The sequence below is a fragment of the Triticum urartu genome, chromosome 1A (assembly GCF_056163025.1).
Source record: "Triticum urartu cultivar PI428250 chromosome 1A, HENAU_Tu73, whole genome shotgun sequence".
Taxonomy (NCBI): Eukaryota; Viridiplantae; Streptophyta; class Magnoliopsida; order Poales; family Poaceae; genus Triticum; species Triticum urartu.
The window spans coordinates 91,547,697-91,561,900 of NC_141873.1; positions in this window are offsets into that span (position 1 = coordinate 91,547,697).

Genomic DNA, 14,204 nt, shown 5'->3' on the forward strand with positions numbered 1-14,204 from the left:
TATTCTGCAACTCCCGTTTCGAGTTACTAATCTTAGCAACTGAACTAGTATCAAATACTGAGGGGTTGCTATAAACACTAGTAAAGTACACATCAATAACATGTATATCAAATATACTTATGTTCACTTTGCCATCCTTCTTATCTGCCAATCACTTGGGGTAGTTCCGCTTCCAGTGACCAGTCCCTTTGCAGTAGAAACACTTAGTCTTAGGCTTAGGACCAGACTTGGGCTTCTTCACTTGAGCAGCAACTTGCTTGCCGTTCTTCTTGAAGTTCCCCTTCTTCCCTTTGCCCTTTTCCTTGAAACTAGTGGTCTTGTCTACCATCAACACTTGATGTTTTTCTTGGTTTCTACCTTCGTCGATTTTAGCATCACGAAGAGCTTGGGAATCGTTTCCGTTATCCCTTGCATATTATAGTTCATCATGAAGTTCTACTAACTTGGTGATGGTGACTAGAGAATTCTGTCAATCACTATTTTATCTGGAAGATCAACTCCCACTTGATTCAAGCGATTGTAGTACCCAGACAATCTGAGCACATGCTCACTAGTTGAGCGATTCTCCTCCATCTTTTAGCTATAGAACTTGTTGGAGACTTCATATCTCTCAACTCGGGTATTTTCTTGAAATATTAACTTCAACTCCTGGAACATCTCATATGGTCCATGACGTTCAAAACGTCTTTGAAGTCTCGATTCTAAGCCGTTAAGCATGGTGCACTAAACTATCAAGTAGTCATCATATTGAGCTAGCCAAACGTTCATAACGTCTGCATCTGCTCCTGCAATAGGTCTGTCACCTAGCGGTGCATCAAGGACATAATTCTTCTGTGCAGCAATGAGGATAAACCTCAGATCACGGATCTAATCCGCATCATTGCTACTAACATCTTTCAACACAATTTTCTCTAGGAACATATCAAAATAAACACAGGGAAGCAACAACGCGAGCTATTGATCTATAACATAATTTGCAAAATACTACCAGGACTAAGTTCATGATAAATTTAAGTTCAATTTAATCATATTACTTAATAACTCCCACTTAGATAGACATCCCTCTAATCCTCTAAGTGATTACGTGATCCAAATCAACTAAACCATGTCTGATCATCACGTGAGATGGAGTAGTTTTCAATGGTGAACATCGTTATGTTGATCATATCTACTATATGATTCACGCTCGACCTTTCGGTCTCCGTGTTCCGAGGCCATATCTGCATATGCTAGGCTCGTCAAGTTTAACCTGAGTATTCTGCGTGTGCAAAACTGGCTTGCACCCGTTGTAGATGGACGTAGAGCTTATCACACCCGATCATCACGTGGTGTCTGGGCACGACGAACTTTGGCAACAGTGCATACTCAGGGAGAACACTTCTTGATAATTTAGTGAGAGATCATCTTATAATGCTACCGTCAATCAAAGCAAGATAAGATGCATAAAAAGATAAACATCACATGCAATCAATATAAGTGATATGATATGGCCATCATCATCTTGTGCTTGTGATCTCCATCTCCGCAGCACCGTCATGATCACCATCGTCACCGGCGCGACACCTTGATCTCCATCGTAGCATCGTTGTCGTCTCGCCAATCTTATGCTTCCACGACTATCACTACCGTTTAGTAATAAAGTAAAGCATTACATCACGATTGCATTGCATACAATAAAGCGACAACCATATGGCTCCTGCCAGTTGCCGATAACTCGGTTACAAAACATGATCATCTCATACAATAAAATTCAGCATCATGCCTTGACCATATCACATCACAACATGCCCTGCAAAAACAAGTTAGACGTCCTCTACTTTGTTGTTGCAAGTTTTATGTGGCTGCTACGGGCTTAAGCAAGAACCAATCTCACCTACGCATCAAAACCACAACGATAGTTTGTCAAATAGACTCCGTTTTAACCTTCGCAAGGACCGGGCGTAGCCACACTTGGTTCAACTAAAGTTGGAGAGACAGTCGCCCGCAAGCCACCTATGTGCAAAGCACGTCGGGGGAACCGGTCTCGCGTAAGCGTACGCGTAATGTTGGTCCGGGTCGTCTCGTCCAACAATACCGCCGAACCAAAGTATGACATGCTGGTAGGCAGTATGACTTATATCGCCCACAACTCACTTGTGTTCTACTCGTGCATATAACATCAACATAAATAACCTAGGCTCGGATGCCACTATTGGGTTTCGTAGTAATTTCAAAAAAATTCCTACGCACACGCAAGATCATGTGATGCATAGCAACGAGAGGGGAGAGTGTTGTCTACGTACCCACGCAGACTGACTGCGGAAGCGTTGACGCAACGTAGAGGAAGTAGTCGCACGCCTTCACGATCCAACCGATCAATTACCGAAACTATGGCACCTCCGAGTTCGAGCACACGTTCAGCTCGATGACGATCCCCAGACTCCGATCCAGCAAAGTGTCGGGGAAGAGTTCCGTCAGCACGACGGCGTGGTGATGATCTTGATGCACTACAGCAGCAGGGCTTTGCCTAAACTCCGCTACAGTATTATCGAGGAATATGGTGGCTGGGGGCACCGCACACGACTAAGGAATAGATCACGTGGATCAACTTGTTGTGTCTTTGGTGCTAGCCCTGCCCCTCTATTTATATGTTGAGCCTCGGGGTCGAAACTTGGAGCAAAAGCCTCCTCAAAGTCGGTTTTGCCCGAAAGGCAAGAGTCCCACTCGGACTCCAGGACCAAACGCCACAATCCTTGGCGTCTGGCCTAGACGCCATGGGCCTCGGCGTCTGGCCCAGGGCCAGACGCCAGGGTCTCCGGCGTTTGGCCCCCTGGCCTCCGCAAAACTCCTTTTGCACCGACCTTAAGCCTCATGGGCTTGACCCCTTGGCCTAACCATATCATCCAATATATGAATCTTTACGTCTCGACCATTTCGAGACTCCTCGTCATGTCCCCGATCTCATCCGGGACTCCGAACTCCTTCGGTACATCAAAACATGTAAACTCATAATATAACTGTCATCGTAACCTTAAGCGTGCGGACCCTACGGGTTCGAGAACAATGTAGACATGACCGAGACATGTCTCCGGTCAATAACCAATAGCGGGACCTGGATGCCCATATTGGCTCCTACATATTCTACGAAGATCTTTATCGGTCAGACCGCATAACAACATACGTCGTTCCCTTTGTCATCGATATGTTACTTGCCCGAGATTCGATCGTCGGTATTCCAATACCTAGTTCAATCTCGTTACCGGCAAGTCTCTTTACTCGTTCCGTAATACATCATCTCGCAACTAACTCATTAGTTGCAATGCTTGCAAGACTTATGTGATGTGCATTACCGAGAGGGCCCAGAGATACCTCTCCGACAATCAGAGTGACAAATCCTAATCTCGAAATACGCCAACCCAACATCTACCTTTGGAGACACCTGTAGTACTCCTTTATAATCACCCAGTTACGTTGTGACGTTTGGTAGTACCCAAAGTGTTCCCCCGGTAAACGGGAGTTGCATAATCTCATAGTCATAGGAACATGTATAAGTCATGAAGAAAGCAATAGCAACATACTAAACGATCGGGTGCTAAGCTAATGGAATGGGTCATGTCAATCAGATCATTCAACTAATGATGTGACCTCGTTAATCAAATAACAACTCTTTGTCCATGGTTAGGAAACATAACCATCTTTGATTAACGAGCTAGTCAAGTAGAGGCATACTAGTGACACTATGTTTGTCTATGTATTCACACATGTATTATGTTTCCGGTTAATACAATTCTAGCATGAATAATAAACATTTATCATGAAATAAGGAAATAAATAATAACTTTATTATTGCCTCTAGGGCATATTTCCTTCACATCATGCGTCCTCTCGGGCCATCGTGGCTAAAGCATACCGAGCTGGATTCTATTGGTCACGAGCAAATGAAATGGTGAAAGATATAGTCGACAGATGTGAAGGCTGCCAGTTTTACTCCGACATGTCTCACAAGGCAGCGTCAGCCCTGAAGACCATCCCCTCATCTGGCCCTTTGCTGTTTGGGGACTGGATATGGTTGGACCACTGAGAACTGGCAGGAGCGGCTTCACTCATGTGCTCGTTGCAGTCGACAAGTTTACCAAATGGATCGAAGCTAAACCTATCAAGAACCTTGATGCTAGCACCGCTGTCAGTTTTATTAGAGAATTGACATTCAGATATGGAGTCCCACACGACATCATCATGGACAACGGATCGAACTTCCATTCTGATGAGTTCAGAGCTTTCTGCGCCTCTTAGGGCACTCGAGTCGACTATGCTTCTGTCGCTCACCCGCAGTCGAACGGACAAGCAGAAAGAGCCAATGGCCTAATTCTCAAAGGACTGAAACCCCGACTGATGCATGATCTCAAACACGCAGCAGGAGCTTGGGTTGATGAACTTCTGTCAGTTCTGTGGGGATTAAGGACAACTCCTAATCGGTCGACCAGACGAACTCCTTTCTTCTTAGTCTATGGAGCCGAAGCTGTCCTGCCAAGTGACCTGCTCCACAATGCACCCCGAGTTCAGCTCTTCTCCGAAGAGGAAGCAGAGCAGGCCCGACAAGATTCAGTCGATCTATTAGAGGAGGAAAGAGAGATGGCCTTGATCCGCTCGACCATTTATCAGCAAGACTTGCGTCGATTCCACGCCAGAAATGTGAGGGGTCGAGCCTTTCAAGAAGGAGACCTGGTTCTTCGAGTGGATCAACAGAAACCACACAAGCTTGCCCCGACTTGGGAGGGCCCCTTCATCATCACCAAAGTTCTCCACAACGGAGCATACCATCTTTACAGTATTGAGCATCAGAAAGACGAGCCACGAGCTTAGAACACAGAGCTGCTCCGCCCCTTTTATACTTAAGCACTCGTTCGAATAAAATGTAATAAGAAACACCTTTGTAATTTGTTTATCAAAGACAAGAGCTTATGGTCCTATCATTCGATTGTTGTGTTCTTATTTACTTCTGAAACCCCCTAGTGGGTGGGCTTAGTCGCGAATCCGTTTCGCCTAAGTTCGAAAGAAAATCCTACCAAGTGGAGAGCAACCCTCCCACTCGGGGGCTTAGCTACAGTCCAGGACTCGCCTAAGTTCTCTCACTAGGAGACTTAGCTGCAGTCCAGTACTCGCCTAAGTTTGAAAAAATCCTACCGAGTGGAGAGCAACCCTCCCACTCGGGGGCTTAGCTGCAGTCCAGCACTCGTCTAAGTTCTCTCACTAGGAGACTTAGCTGCAGTCCAGTACTCGCCTAAGTTTGAAAAAATCCCACCGAGTGGAGAGCAACCCTCCCACTTGAGAGCTTAGCTGCAGTCCAGCACTCGCCTAAGTTCTCTCACTAGGAGACTTAGCTACAGTCCAGTATTCGCCTAAGTTTGAAAAAATCCTACCGAGTGGAGAGCAGCCCTCCCACTCGGGGGCTTAGCTGCAGTCCAGCACTCGCCTAAGTTCTCTCACTAGGAGACTTAGTTGTAGTCCAGTACTCGCCTAAGTTTGAAAAAATCCTACCGAGTGGAGAGCAACCCTCCCAGTCGGGGGCTTAGCTGCAGTCCAGCACTCGCCTAAGTTCTCTCACTAGGAGACTTAGCTGCAGTCCAGTACTCGCCTAAGTTTGAAAAAATCCTACCGAGTGGAGAGCAACCCTCCCACTCGGGGGCTTAGCTGCAGTCTAGCACTCGCCTAAGTTCCCTCACTAGGAGACTTAGCTGTAGTCCAGTACTCGCCTAAGTTTGAAAAAATCCTACCGAGTGGAGAGCAACCCTCCTACTCGGGGGCTTAGCTGCGGTCCGACACTCGCCTAAGTTCTCTCACTAGGAGACTTAGCTGCAGTCCAGTACTCGCCTAAGTTTGAAAAATCCTACCGAGTGGAGAGCAATCCTCCCACTCGGGGGCTTAGCTGCAGTCCGGTACTCGCCTAAGTTCTCTCACTAGGAGACTTAGCTGCAGTCCAGTACTCGCCTAAATTTGAAAAAATCCTATCGAGTGGAGAGCAATCCTCCCACTCGGGGACTTAGCTGCAGTCCAGTACTCGCCTAAGTCCAAAACATACCCCTATCTGCAAGGACGGCGAGGTGTAGGTCGACTGCAACCTTCTCCTTCGGAGCTACAGCACAAGTACAACATCCGCTCCATCCCTATCCGTAAGGACGACGAGGTGCAGGTCGACTGCAACCTTCTCCTTCGGAGCTACGGCACAAGTACAACGTCTGCTCCATCCCTATCCGCAAGGACGACGAGGTGCAGGTCGACTGCAACCTTCTCCTTTGGAGCTACGGCACAAGTACAACGTCCGCTCCATCCCTATCCGCAAGGACGACGAGGTGCAGGTCGACTGCAACCTTCTCCTTCGGAACTACGACACAAGTACAACGTCCGCTCCATCCCCATCCGCAAGGACGACGAGGTGCAGGTCGACTGCAACCTTCTCCTTCGGAGCTACGACACAAGCACAACATCCGCTCCATTCCTATCCGCAAGGACGGCGAAGCGCAGGTCGACTAGAGCCGCCACCTCAGAGCTGCGTCTCCAGTGCAAAGACTATGCCAAGCAATGAGAAAAATCCATTCGAAGGCAAATGCAAGCACATTTGGAGATAAACCAAATTCAGATAAAACCTAAAAGTTCCAAGAAGCAAATCAAAAGTACTCGGGCATCAAGCCCGAAGGAGTTCAATGGTTACAACAATCACTCGGCATTCCGAGGCAAATTTAAAGCAGATTCAAGTTTCATAAGTTTGTTCACTCGGCGGGAGGAGGGCTGGCAGGCTCCACGAATGAGTCCAGGTCGATCCCATCAGCGATCCGAGTGGCGACAGCAATGAAAGTCTCCATGAAGGACTGGAAGTCATGCTTTTTGGTGTTAGCGACTTTGATCGCAGCCAGCTTGTCTTCACGAGCTTCCTTGCAATGGACTCGCACCAAGGACAGCGCCATGTCAGCACCACATCGGGCAGAGGATTGCTTCCATTCTTGCACTCGGTCAGGGATCTCGTTCAGTCGAGTCATCAGGGATTCCAGGTCATTCTGAAGCATCGCCCCCGGCCAAAGCGATGAGTCGATTCGGGAGACTACCTCCTTCAGGCGCGCGAGGTAGCTTGTGGCGCTGGTGATACGGGACTCCAGTTGGAGCACGTTCATTGCAGTTTCGTCGCAGACTGGAGAAGCGATAGGGTCCGGACCCATCTCGACCCTTCCAGTTTCCTCGTCGAAGTCTTGACAGAATTGTGCAGCAAAAATTAGTCAATCGACCGAGCAAGATCCGATCGCAAGCATCAACACAGTCGGATTAAAAGAAATACCTTCCAGTGTGAGATAAAGCTTCTTGGCAAGAGTCCTCAGATAAGCTTTCGTGTCATTCCTCTTGCGGATTGCAGACTCCAGCTTTTCATTCAGGACAACCTTGTCCTTCTTTAGACTGGTCACTTCGCGGTTAGCTTCATTAAGACAAGATTTCAGTTTGGTCACCTCTCCTTCCAGCGTTCCGATTGAAGCAAGCTTCTGGTCTGCGAGAGCAGTTTTATCTTGGGCTGCTTTTTGCGCGGCGGCGAGGTCCGAGTCCTTCTTCTCCAGAGCCAACTTCATTTTCTCCGCAAAAGAAACAATCGAATCAAAGAAGAGATCAAAGAAATGTATTGAAAGTCAGTCGACAGTCAGTTACCTTCCATACCAGCGGCTTCGTCTTGAGCTTTCTTCAGATTCTGCTGGGCTAATTCCAAGTCGAGGTTGAGTTGCCTCTGCTTCTCCTCAAGTTCAGCAAACTTAGAAATAAGAGTGCAAGACTTCTGCAGAAGGCAAAAGACGGATCAGTCGATAAGATCAAAGGTTATTCACTTCCGAGTGAATCAAACCTAAAGAAGTTCGCTTAGACCCCAGCCGACTGCACGCAGTCGACTGCGGTCTTGGGGACTACACCCAGTGGGTGCACTTAGCGTGCCCCCACCGGTTCGGATCCCACTCGCCCAGACCGAGTGGAAGAACGAAACTACTCGACCGGTCCATTTGAGTCGAGTGTAAGGAGTAAAAAAGAAAGAAAAGAAGAACTCAGACCCCAGTCGACTGCCAGCAGTCGACCGCGGTCTCGGGGACTACACCCAGTGGGTGCACTTAGCGTGCCCCCACCAGTTCAGATCCCACTCTCCCAGATCAAGTGGAAGAACAAAACTACCAAAGCAACAAAACACCCGGCCGGTGCTCTAATTCGACGCAAACAACAGCAGACTGTGTAGAAGAAGATTTTTTTGAGTAACATATCCTCACAGAGCAAAAACAGTCAGAAAGCCTACTCACCTAGACATTGGCCCGAAGGGCAGCACTAGCATCGTAGGCAGCCTGGCTGTTCTCATGCACCGCCTTCACCCGCTCCATCATCATGTCAGCCTGTCGGATGGCTTCCGCAGCCGCTTCCGACTGGTTGTCTGGGACGGGATAGCTGGTGAAAAAGTGAGCAGATGACCCAGGTGCGGCGGCTTGGAGCTCCGTGGTGTGGAGTTGGACGACTGAAGGAATCACATGCGCAGTCAGCAGTGTGGGGTGCTCACTCGACAAGGGCGTAGCAAAGGTCACAGAGGCCCTGCCCGCGTCTTCAGGTTGACGGACGGGAGGTGTCGTAGTGGGTTCTTGCGGAGACACCCTACCAGCTGCTACCTTCTTGCTCTTCCTAGGCTTAAGAGCCACATCTTCATCGTCATCTGGAAGATCGATGATGTTGGGTGGAGCTTCAAGGCAGATTATTCGACCCCGAGTGAACCACTCGAATGCAATCGACCAAAGAATCAAGAACAAGATCGCAAGAGTTTATACCTGGGTTGGAGGTTACCACATCTTCCATTTCCTCGTCCCGGTACTGGAAAGAAGAGGTTCCTGACGTAGCAGCACTGCAAAGACCCGCATTCAATCGGTTACGTCCGGTTAATCGAGTCGACGAAAAAGACAAGTCAGATGGTTACCCGGAGATAGTAGGAACGGTCACTTTGATCCTGGGCAAAGCTTTTGGCAGTTTGGAGGAGGTGGCTTTCGGTGCTTTCGGCGCTGGAGGCGGCGCAACTTTGGACTGCTTTGGAGCCTTCTCAGTCGGCGTTGGGGAAGACGTCCTGGGACGCTTCGAAGCATGTCCAGTCGGCGCAGCCACCAAGTCCGGAGCGCTCGCCGGGTCGTGAGCGTGTTTGGATCTCCTCTCCCTGCGAGGAGGCGAGTCGACTTCTTCGTCATCAGTCGATTCGTCGCTCTCCTCGTCCTCCTCGGCATCCGAGTGCTCCTCGCCGCTCTCGCCCCCGCTCGCTTCTTCCTCGGCGTCTTGGTCCTGCACTCCGTTGGGCATTGAGTACATGTCGATGAGGGCCTGAAAAGACAACGATCAAAGGAAATTCAGTCGACCATAAACAAGATATCACACGGTGAATCGGAAAGATACTTGATAAAACAGAATTATACCTGCTCCGGCTGGTGCGAGTTGTCGATGGGAATCACCCTCCTAGACCCCCGAGGGTTGTCTTTGTTGCTGGTGATCCCCATCAACCACTTCTCCAAGGTATCCTCGCTGACATCCTCCTGGTGGATCCAAGTGGAATCTTCGAGCCCAGAGTACATCCACATCGGATGATCACACGCCTGAAGCGGTTGGATGCGTCGACCGAGAAAGACCTCCAGCAGGTCCATCCCGGTCACCCCGTCGCGGACGAGTTGGACGACCCGCTCAACCAACACCTTGACCTGCGCCTTCTCTTCTGGAACTACCTTCAGGGGGCAGGCTTCTCCACTCGAGCCAAGGAAAAGGGAGGAAGTCTAGTCGACTGACCCGAGGTCGGCTGATCCTTGCAGTAGAACCAAGTCGACTGCCAGCCCCGGACCGAGTCAGGAAGAATCATGGCTGGGAAAGTACTCTTGCTCCTCATCTGGATCCCCAGACCCCCGCACATCTGGATCACTTGTGTCTTCTCGTCACTCGACTTGGCCTTTTTGACCGACTGGGAGCGGTAGGTGAAGATGTGTTTGAAAAGAGCCCAGTGCGGTTGACAACCCAAGAAGTTTTCACACATCGACACGAAAGCGGCCAGATAGACTATGGTGTTTGGAGTGAAATGGTGGAGTTGAGACCCAAAGAAGTTCAAAAAACCCCGGAAGAAAGGATGGGGAGGCAGTGAGAATCCGCGATCTACGTGGGTGGCGAGGAGAACACACTCACCCTCCCTTGGTTGCGGCTCGGTTTCGTTCCCCAGGAGCCGTGCTGGCTTGTGGGGGTTCAGTCCCCCCTCCACCAGGTCGTTGAGGTCGTCCTGGGTGATTGTCGAGCGGATCCAGTCGCCCTGGATCCAGCCCAGCGGCAGGCCGAATCTCGACGAGGACCCGCCCCGGTTGGTCCGCTTGCCCTTCGCCTTCACGGTTGCCTTCTTCGCGCGCTCCAGCGCCACCGTCTTCTCTTTCCCCATGGCGACGGATCGAGCTCGAGCGAGAGTCCGGCGACGAGAGCAAAAGCGAGAGCGGCGGAGAGATTGGGAGAAGAAGAAGAGAGAATGGGAGCGCACGGGGCAGAGGCCTGGTCCGAGGCCTTTTATAAGGTCGTCACCCGAGTGACTGACTGGTGGACCCAGGCGATCTAAACAAATCCCGCAACGGTCGCGCACGTAGTATGTGGCAAAAAAGGTGGCGCGGGGATCGAGGAGACTTACCTAATCCATCCCGATAACCTCGGTTCCGTTTGTTTGGCGCACTTCCCAAAATTCGAATCCCGCGAGATCCGCGGAGAGCAGAACAACCTGTCAGACTGAAGACAAACATCCTCTACATCGTCATTCGGAATTCTACCGTGAAAATTCACTCGACAAAAACCAAGAATGGACCAAGGCGACTGAGAAAGGAGTCGACGTCGTCACCTCAACTCATTGTTTCAGAACAAGATATACTCATAGCACAAAGAATGAGTCGGAAGTGTTCCCAACTCCTTCCCCACTCAAACCCTGATCCATTCGGGGGCTAATGACGAGGCTATGTACCTAGGGTAGGGTCATGGATCTGTCAAACATACCCTCCCCAAGGACATCTCTATAAAAAATCAGAAGCAGTCGAAGAGAAACCATCATCCACTCGACCATGAAGATGTGCTCACTCGACCACCTTGAAGACACTCGACCACCAGAAGATGAGAAGCCCTCCACTCTGCAACGGTCAGGACTTAAATCGTAGCTTTATAGGCATTTACACCACTTACTGCAGACGTTACCAGTAACGCCCCTCCTTTATGAGCATTGAACCTTGTGTGACGGAGGAGAGCTGGGGTCCTGGCGTACTCTATATAAGCCACCCCCTCCTCTGGGACAAGGGTTCGCACTTTCTGTAATTCACACACAGATATTCAGTCGACCGCCTTCGGGCTCCGAGACGTAGGGCTGTTACTTCCTCCGAGAAGGGCCTGAACTCGTAAAACTCGTGTGTACAACTCCATAGCTAAGATCTTGCCTCTACATTCCTACCCCCCTATTCTACTGTCAGTCTTAGAACCACGACACCCAACTCTCTCAACCATCTTTGAGACATATCATCACTGCCTAGCCTCAACCCCAACATCTGGCCCTTAGTTGCTCTCACCATCATTTGGAAAAATTTGTGATTCTCGCAATGCGCTCATCTTTTATGACGAACAACATATGTCTAAGGTCACTCTCCGTAAAATTGTTTAGATTTCTTGCTCTGGATTCTTAGATTGAAAACAATGCACTTCGAGACGCTACCAGATCCTGGCTAAGCTACCTCTCATCTAGGCTTGATCCCCTCTTGTTATGTAACAACTATGTTGGTTGAGTGGTAATATGTTCAGGTGAGGAAGCTCCCCCCGCTAGGTGACTGTTCAAAAAAAAATACAGATGGGACAAGGTCTTCTAGTGTATTGTTATTCATGTGGTAATTAAAGAGCATATCTTGTAATTACTCCTTCTATCTTCTATAAAGCTAAGGTACGCAATTTGCGTACTCTCGAAAAAAAAAGTAATTAAAGAGCATAACCAAGTGCAAGGATCTGTATCCATTGAATAGTTTGGACAGAAAATTGCAATATGTACCATGGAATCCTTGTGTTCACCACCAGTTGATTGAAGAGATAGTGCAAACCAAAGTGGCACAATAACACCATGGTGAGTTCGTTGTTATTGCTTGCCCTTCTTCTGCTCCAGCTGTTTGGACCTGGGATCATATATTCATATTGGTGATTATCACGGAAGTGCTATCCTGGATTGCCACCCTCACTGGCGTGTATTGAACATTGAGGAGAGGAGTTCCATAAATTCTGATGCAAAGGCTACATATCAAGCTATTCTGGCATCTTGGGATTTGGGGGCAAAACTATTAGAAACTTTGGTATAATCTTGCGCCTGCAAGTACATAGAGAGATATACGTACAAGTGGAGCGATTTCTTTGTGTTGATCTACATACTTGGCAAACCACATACACTACAATAAAAGCAGTGGGTTCCCGGTGTCATGTGGATTCTCAGTAAAGAACTGACAAACCTTAGTACTTCCTCCGTTCCCGAATAGATAACCCAATTTTGTATTAACTTTAGTACAAAGTTGAATCATCTATTTTGGAACGGAGAAAGTATACATCATGGACAAGTGATTCATGATTGAGAAGAAGATATTCGTGCAGAAGTTTGAGATGCAGCTCATTGCGACCTGTACTATCCATTTTAGCTACTCCCTGTGTAAAGAAATGCAGCGTCAGGCATACAGGCATCGAACAGAATTGAACTGAAGAAACTCATGTCTTTCTCTCTAGCTGCTCCTTCTTCCCAGTCCTCTCTCCTTCCTCGCGTCCCGGCGATCAATGGCGGCAACGGGGATCGTTACACAGTCGGCGAGGCCGTCGTCGGCTGGAATCTGATTGGGAGAAGTTGGAGTGACTGTGCACAAATCATTTGGTGCATTAACTAATTGTAACCACCAAGCTAGACAAAGATAGGCCACCTATAGCGTGCATATGTGAAACATCTCCAAAGTTGAACTTTATAGGCCTTTTTTTAAAAGTCAATCATTTGCTATGAATCAAACGTGCCTAAACAAACAATAAGCCCTCGAATTAAGAACAAAGGGCTGGAAATGGACTGACCAGAATTCTATTTTCAGGCAACTTAATTCTCTACGTTGAAAACGAATAGACGTGGCTAGGTCTCAGTCGACTAAGATTTAACCAAGTCTTAGTCAAGTGACATTACATACATACAGAAAACAAAAAAATGCACAGATCTCAATGTAAGATCTCATGATATAACACCAAGATTTAAGGAAGTCTCGGCAAGACTTAAAACTGTGGAAAGAGAGGCTCAAGCGTATGCCTATCAGCAGGGACGCATGCGTGTTAATATAGCCCCGAAGGGCTGCGAGATTACAAGGCTTACAAGTCTGTTAGGTCACGGATTGATCTCCAAGTCATAGGCTAGGATAAGATGCAATCGCAACAACCTAACAGAAGTACAACATCTACACGCACACATACAATATACGGTTTATAGATATACCGTATGTACATTGTTTAACACTCCCCCTCAATCACAACTTATCTAAGTTGAGGTTGTGTCGAAATGCCTCGAGCTGCCTCAAAGAAAGCGGTTTAGTAAATCCATCTGCGACTTGATCACCAGTAGGAACAAAGCGAACATTCAACAGCTTGTTGGCTACCCGTTCTCGAACAAAGTGATAATCTATCTCTATATGCTTTGTCCTATCATGAAAAACAGGATTGGCAGATAAATACGTAGCACCCAAGTTGTCACACCACAATGATGCTGCCTTGGGATGATGAACACCCAATTCTGTCAACATGTTTTGCCCCCAGATTACTTCAGCAGTGGCATTAGCTAAGGCCTTGTACTCGGCCTCTGTGCTAGATCTGGAGACGGTAGCCTGCTTGCGAGCACTCCATGAAATCAGATTACCTCCAAGGAAAACTGCAAAACCACCTGTGGACCTCCTGTCATCAGGACAGCCTGCCCAATCTGCATCAGAAAACGCACTAACAAGCGTGGAGTCTGACTTACAAAGCTTAAGTCCATGACTCTGTGTTCCTTGAAGATATCTGAGTATTCTCTTTACAGCAGTCCAATGAACAGTAGTAGGAGCATGCAAGAACTGACAAACCTTATTAACAACTTATGCAATATCTGGACGAGTCAATGTGAGGTATTGTAATGCTCCCACAATACTCCTGTA